Below are 7,988 nucleotides of genomic sequence, written 5' to 3'. Positions count from 1 at the left end.
GCCTAGTAAAATGCTTGTGGTTGAGTTGTGTCAAAGAAAGAGGCTTGAGCAAGTAAATCCTTAGGGGTGCTTCAACACCTAATACCTTAAAACCAACTGGTTTAGGAGTATTGATTGAAAGCTTATCTAAAGAGCCGCTTTGAGACATGACACTTAGAGTCAAGGCCAAAGCAAAGAAACTATAAGCTGCTTCAAGGTGACTACATATAAAGAGATCTCCATGATACCATTTGGATAAAAATCCTAAGACCTAAGACTCCCAATATGTGAGGACTAGTAAGCACTGAAGCCCTTGTATGAGCATATAATTTAGAGTTCACCCCACTGTTACTTAATCACTTCACTCACAGGACTTTACAAGTTGTTCTTCAATCCGTCTTAATTGAAAGAACCTTGAGCATAATTCATTTCTTGCTTGGGGACAAGCAAGCTTTAAGTTTGGTGTTGTGATGACAAGTCATCTTAGCCTAGTTTCACTAGCCTTTTTCTTTTGTTTTCATTTAGTTTTATGCACTTTCTTGCATTATAAATTAACCATTTGAATTGGAATTGCATGGTTTCCTTAAATCAATCAACCACCTTTTAATTGATACAAAATCATGAGGTTCAAGCTAACTTTAGTTGATAATTAATTGATTTATAAACCTTGTGAATTTTGTGATACTTTGATTGGTTGTTTTGATCACTTGTAGGTGAAGAAAGGAAACAAAAGGTGTGCCAACATTATGGAAGAAGGTTGCAAGAATGGGTTTGAGAAAATGGAATTCACGTTTGAGCTAACGTTTGCCTCAAACGTCAACTCAAACGTGAGTAGCAGTTAAAGAACACCCTGGGGAAAAGCCAACTTTTGCGCCAACGTTTGCCTCAAACGTGAGGTCAAACGTTGGCACCAAAGAGAAGAGAAATGGCATCCCTGGAGGCAGCAACGTTTGAGCCAATGTTTGCCTCAAACGTGAGGTCAAACGTTTGCTCCAAAAAGAAGAAAAATGGCATCCCTGGAGGCAGCAACGTTTGAGCCAACGTTTGCCTCAAACGTGAGGTCAAACGTTGGCACCAAACAGCATGAAGGGGCATACTTCAAACAAGAATAACTTGAGTTGTAGATGTCCAATTGAGGTGATTCCAAGTGGGTTAGAAAGCTGACATTCAGAGCTTTCCAACCATATATAATAGTCTCTATTGGGCACAAAATTGGCAATGCGACAAGAGGACAAAGTAGCCCCCAAGAAGCATACAAGAAGGGAGGTCCACGTTTGAGCTCACGTTTGACCTCAAACGTTGAGCCAAACGTGGAAGACAGCACATGGCCTAGCTGCATAATGCCTCACTCAAGTAACGTTTGAGTCAACGTTTGCCTCAAACGTTGGCTCAAACGTGAATGGTTCATGGCCTGGTTCACTAATAGATTTCCTCCCAACACCAAGAGCAATCAACAGAGGCCACTATCAACCCAATTCCATCAAGGCTAAAGGCCCAATTCAAGGCTTAATGATCATTTGAAGAAAGTGTATAAATAGCTTAGGATTTGAAGTTTTTGGGGAGCTTCCCTTTTCATTTTTCAGAATAGCTTTCTTTTCAGTTTTGCTCAGAGTTCACTTTATTTTTCTTAGCATTGTTGTTTAATTCAAGAGAATTTGGGAGGAGAATTGATCTCTCTTCTTCCTTGTTCTTGCCCAGCACTCTTTACTTTTCTTGTCTTGGATTTTAGGTGGAGAATTGAAGAAATTCTGTTTCAATCTCACCTTGGGATCTTGTTTAATTTTCTGCTTAATTGAATTTCAGTTTCGGTTCATTGCTTTTCATCTACTTTCTTTGCAATTTACAATTTCCTTTGCAATTGTTCTTGTTGGATCTAGGAAGGCATTGAGATCTAGACTTGGTTTTCTAGTCTCTTGGGTCCTGGGGTCCGAATTCCCCATTTCCCATTCCCTGTTTTGCTCATTTACAATTCTGTTTCTAGATCTGATTAAATCCAAGTGTTCTTCTATTCCTCTGCTTGTTGCAATTTTACATTTCCTTGTTTAATTTCTGCAAATCCAACTCCCCATTCCCTTTACAATTCAAGTCATTTACATTTCTTGCACTTTAAGATTTTGCAATTTACATTTCTTGCATTCTAAGTTTCTGCCATTTAATTTCTTGTTCTTTAAGATTCAACACTTTTATTTTCCGTTCTCTTTAATTTTCTGCAATTTACCCCTCTCCCTTTACTTTTCATGCAATTTAATTTCTGTTAATCACAAATCACTCAACCAACACTTGATTCGCTTGACTAAATCAACCACTAAACTAAAATTGCTCAATCCTTCAATCCCTGTGGGATCGACCTCACTCACGTGAGTTATTATTACTTGATGCGACCCGGTGCACTTGCCGGTGAGTTTTGTGTCGGATCGTTTTCCGCACATCAGCACCCTTTGGAGGCAATAACAAGGCAAGAACCAGGAGAAAGCAAATTGACGAATTATAACATCTCGCAAACAAAAATCGACACTCCACGATGTGAAAGTCATCATCACCAACAAAAAACCACAAAAGATATAACAGTTTATCATCAGAAGATTGCTAAGCAAGAACAAAAAGAAGTCAGGAAACGATAAAAGGAAAACAAGATCACCAGACAGTACACATTCTTCTCCATCAGCAAGCCACTATCTTCCTCCATAAGCAGTTCCAACAAAAGCCAAGACTTTGATCAAGAAAACGCAACCAAAACAAAGTAAAACCCTAAGGAAGCAGAAACTACTAGTCACATGCGTCACAACAAAATACAGGATCACCACAAAAGATGCAAGCTTGTTCGAAGGAAATCATAAAAACACAAAAGGAAAGAGGCAATCTTTTCTCAAAAAGGATCAAGACTCTCAGAAGCAAAATAAAAGTCACATGCAAACAAAAGGTGACGAAAAGCATAAAAGAAAAGAAAATGCAAACCTGAGGAGGAGGAAGAGACGAGCGCAAGAAGGGGATCAGGAAGAAAACAGCAACAAGCCCACTCCAAATAGCCGCCTTCAAAGGCGAAGAAAGGGAAATGCAAGAAATGCGAAAACAGAGGGCACAAAGGAACGAAACGTCTTGCGAGCAACAAGCAAAGGAGACGAAGAAGAGGTAGAGAAGGAGACTGTAAAAGTGAATATTGTGAGAGGAGAAAAATTCAAAGTGAGGTGCCAAAAGAGGGAAAAGGAAACGGCGAAGGGGTATTAAATGAGCTTTTAAACCCTCACACATTTCCAAGAAAAGTGCAACACACGCTGCAGTTAAAAAGGAGGAAAACCCTTCGCATTCAGAGGAGCCCAGCGGAAGTTATGCAAAACGACAAATGGCAGAAATGCTCGAGCTCGACTTCTCCAAAAAAGGTCGAAGTCTGAAAGACACGACCCTAAAAAAGGTAAAGATCGAGCTCAAGCAGGGGCACTGTTCATACCTTGGGTCGAGCTATCTGACCTAGGGAGATTGAAGACAAAGTAACCGACCTCTTCAGGTCAGGACCCCTGACCTCTCCTTTAAAAGAGGTTGGCCAATTCGACGTAAGAAGCCCAAGCAGGCCCAAAAAAAGGGACACAACCCAATCTAAAGGCAGCCAAAGCCTAGAAAGATAAAGGCGGTTCCCCTTAAAGATAAGATGACTTCACTAAATGATAAGATAAGATTACTAACTTATCTTATCTAAGAAGGTTAGCCCACACTACTATAAATACACTAGAGCACCCAGGTATAACTGATACTCTGATTCCACAAAATACCTACTTAAAGCCCATGCTAACTTAAGTATCGGAGTCTCTTACAGGTACCACCACCCTCCGGTGACCAAGGATCAGTAGCACTACCAAGGCCCGCAAGTCGGACACGACAGCTCCGGCCACCACCGCAGATCTCGACCGAGATCGACCTATAGTTTCAGGTAACCCTCGGAACAGCAGGCTATATTTGATCAATGCCATGGACCGTGGTCATTGATCTCCTCTACTACAGATTGAACGCCATTGGCCGTGGTCATCCATTCTCTTGGCGATCTTACTCAAAATGCCACAGATAAGGTTGAATCATCTGGATCAGAGGATGCTGCTTCTTAGGATTCTAGCTGATGCCAAGGCATCATAGGCTAGTTTCACTAGCATTTTTCTGTTAGTTTTAGTTGTTTTATGCATTTTCTTGAGCTTAAAGTAACCAAAAATGGTTAAATGAAGAACAAAGTAATGAACCATCCAAACAATATGATTTTGATGCAAATTCCATGAGTTTTAGTTATATTACTTAAATGCTATGAATGAAAGATTTCTCATGAAATTTTGCAAGACTTTGATGCAATTGTTTGGATGATTTCAGGGAAGAAGAGGCTAAGCAAGGAAGCAACAAAATCAATAAAGGAAGCTTGAATATCACATGTGGAGTTTAAGTTCCAGTTTAAGCCTAAACTGGAGCTTAAACGCCAAAATCATGAAGGATAAGAAATGCTGGGATTGAAGTTTAACCTCCAGTTTGACCTCAAACTGGAGGTTAAACGCCAGAATGAAAAGCCTCACTTAAGGAGCATTCCACGTTTAACCTCCAGTTTGACCTCAAACTGGAGGTTAAACGCCAGAATGAGTATGCCACCCAGGGAGGAGTTCCACGTTTAACCTCCAGTTTGACCTCAAACTGGAGGTTAAACGCCAGAACCAGGAAGAGTACCAGGGAGCCATTCCACGTTTAAGCTCCAGTTTGACTCAAACTGGAGCTTAAACGTGTTCGATAGCTTTTCTACTCCAGGGTTGCTCTCTCCATCTCCACGTTTAACCTCCAGTTTGACCTCAAACTGGAGGTTAAACGTGTTCGACACCTCCAGGGCCACCATTCCAAGCTTCCACGTTTAACCTCCAGTTTGACCTCAAACTGGAGGTTAAACGTGTTCGACCTCCAGTATGCCTCCACCCTTTTCCACGTTTAACCTCCAGTTTGACCTCAAACTGGAGGTTAAACGTGTTCGACCTCCAGGGCTGCCTTTCCTATCTCCACGTTTAAGCTTCAGTTTAACCTTAAACTGAAGCTTAAACGTGTTCGACTACATGACTCTCCAGGGCTACCTTCTTCCATTTCCACGTTTAAGCTTCAGTTTAACCTTAACTGAAGCTTAAACGTGCTTCTACAAAAGGCCTCACTGGAAGTGTCTGGCGTTTAAGCTGCAGTTTAAGCTTAAACTACAACTTAAACGCCACTCTTGGAAAAGGTTTCTGGGCCAAAAATATTGTGATTTAAGTTAGTCTTTGAGCACAAATATTAACTTAAACTTACTTTGGTATGAAACCCAATTGAATATCATGGTTTATGGGATTGGGCCTGAAGGATTGATGAGTTTGAAATCTCAATTTATTGAGTCATGTGTCATTATTTGATTATCACTAAGTTGGCTCAATAAATGTTACAGGATTTGGATCAACAACCTCATCAAGGTTATGGATCATAAACCCAAGGCAAAAGGAAAGCAAGGAGAGGCCTCAAAGCCCAAGAAGCACAACTGAAGCTCAATATAGAAAGTGTATAAATAGGATAGAAGTTAAGTTAGAGAGAACTTTTACTTTTCACTTTCAGCTAGTTTTCCTTTTCTTTGTAATTGAATTCAGAGCTATGATTCACTAAACCCCCTTTCATTGGGTTAGGGAGCTCTATTGTAATTCAATGAATCAATAATAGTGTATCTTCTTCTTCAATCTTTTCTCTTGAATTTTGTTAGAAAGCTTCTCGATCTAATTCCATTGAGTAGTTGTCTTGGGAAAGAAACTACTCATACTTGGAATCCTTCGGAGCCTTGGGAAAGGAATGGAGGATTCATGCTAGAGAAGCTTTCTCACAGTGGATTGGATTGGGGTTTGGATGGATATTGTGACATGTAATCCTACCAAATTGTGGTTCATGAAATTGTGTGGTATAATCAGTAATCAAGCATCATCTCTTCTTATGAACATTTAAACCAAGGGATTGGGAATTTGTTTGTTTTTAGAGAGCATTGGTGAGCCAAGGAATTGGGATCCAATCATATAAGATTGCCAAGCAAAATTTAATGAACGCATTGGTTGAGGAAGAGATAAACATGTTTTGATTCGGAGATTTCAATATCTCCTAAACCCAATGAATTCCCCATTTCTGACTTCCACTTTCTATTTACATTCTGCAACTCCATTCTTGCAATCACCCCCATTCCCTTTTAATTTCAGCAATTTACATTCTGCTCTTTAATTCATGCAATTTAAGATTCAGCCATTTAATTTTCTTGTCATTTACTTTTCCCGCCAAATTTACATTCCGCAATTCTCATCTCAAATCTTGATTCCGCTCAACTAGAACACACTTCTAATCCGAATTGCTCACTCAACCAATCCTTGTGGGATTCGACCTCACTCTATTGTGAGTTTTTACTTGACGACGATAACCGGTGCACTTGCCGGAAGGAATTTTGCCGATCGTGCAATTTCCTAAATCGTAGCATAACAAGTTTATGTGCATCAAGTTTATGGCGCCGTTGCCGGGGATTGGTTTTCGATTGACAATTCTCAAATTGGAAGCTAACTAGATTGAGCAATTTTCTCTTGCTTTGTTAATTCTGTTCAAGATACTTGTTGAATTTTAATTCCTGCACTTGGTTACATGCTTTCCTTCTTTATGCCTTTAAACTCATGCAACTAACTCACTGACTCACTAACTGTTTGAATTAATTCCTCAATTGAGCTAACCATACTCTTCCATTAACCAAGAGTATTTCACTTGTTTGTGTTTGAGCTGTGTTCTTGTATGACAGGTAGGAGAGGAGAGACATCAACTCCTCCATATACCGAACCAGAGAGGACCCTTCATAGACTTAGAAGGGAAGCAAGAGGGAAGAGAGTAGTGGGAGAAGAGGAATCTGAAGGAGAATCTGAGGACAATTTTGAGGAAGCTTTAGATCTCAACATGGATAGAGAAGTTCACAACCATGAGAGAGCTGATGGAAACGATGCCATCCCTGAGAGGAGGGTTCTTAGTTCATACATAAACCCAACCTCTGGGAATTGTGGTAGTAGCATCCAGAAACCACCCATTCAGGCCAACAATTTTGAGCTCAAGCCACAGCTAATATCACTTGTGGAAAATCATTGTTCCTTTGGAGGAAGTGCTAATGAAGACCCAAACCAACATCTCACAAAATTCCTGAGAATTTGTGACACTGTGAAGTCCAATGGAGTCCAGGAAGATGCCTATAAACTGCTTTTGTTCCCGTTTTCACTTAGGGACAAAGCAGCTAAGTGGCTGGAATCATTCCCAAGGGGGAGTCTAACAACATGGGATGAGGTGGAAAGCAAGTTTCTGGCACGTTTCTACCCTCCACAAAAGGTCAATAGGCTTCGATCTGAGGTTCAGACTTTTAGACAACAAGATGGTGAAACTCTCTACGAGGCATGGGAGAGATTCAAGGACTTGACAAGGAAATGCCCACCAAACATGTTCCATGATTGGGTGCAACTGCACATCTTCTATGATGGGCTCTCTTATGAATCAAGGAAGGCTGTAGACCATTCATCAGGAGGTTCATTGAACAGGAAAAAGACTGTGGAAGAAGCCATTGAAGTGATCGAGACAGTGGCTGAGAATGAGTACTACTATGCATCAGAAAGACACAACACTAAGGGAGTCATGGAGCTGAACCATGTTGATACAATTCTAGCCCAAAACAAGGTGTTTGCCAAGCAACTAGCAGAGCTTACCAGGCAATTAGAAACAAAGCAAGTGGCTGCAATACACACACAAGATCAAGAGGAAGTAGGCATTGAAGGAGGTGATTGGGATGAGGCTAACTATGTGGGAAACCAACAAAGGCAATCATATGATCCACATTCCAACACTTACAACCCAGGCTGGAGAAACCACCCAAACTTTGGGTGGGGAAACCAACAAACCCCACCACAAAACCACAAACCTTACAACCACAACCAACATAACAATTCCACATACCAAAACTCCAACCAAAGATCATACCA

The 7,988-nt window shown here is 40.6% G+C and overlaps 1 non-coding gene across 1 annotated transcript; it reads right to left on the bottom strand.

Moving 5' to 3' along the window:
- Nucleotides 1-7,350: 7,350 nt before the first annotated feature.
- LOC112788403 (small nucleolar RNA R71) lies at nt 7,351-7,454 on the bottom strand. The gene has a single exon (XR_003195768.1). It is a non-coding gene; the product is annotated as a small nucleolar RNA R71 (small nucleolar RNA).
- Between the last annotated feature and the right edge of the window lie 534 nt (nt 7,455-7,988).

This window comes from Arachis hypogaea, chromosome 20, assembly GCF_003086295.3.
Source record: "Arachis hypogaea cultivar Tifrunner chromosome 20, arahy.Tifrunner.gnm2.J5K5, whole genome shotgun sequence".
Classification (NCBI taxonomy): domain Eukaryota; kingdom Viridiplantae; phylum Streptophyta; class Magnoliopsida; order Fabales; family Fabaceae; genus Arachis; species Arachis hypogaea.
This window is presented reverse-complemented; position numbering and strand designations above follow the sequence as displayed.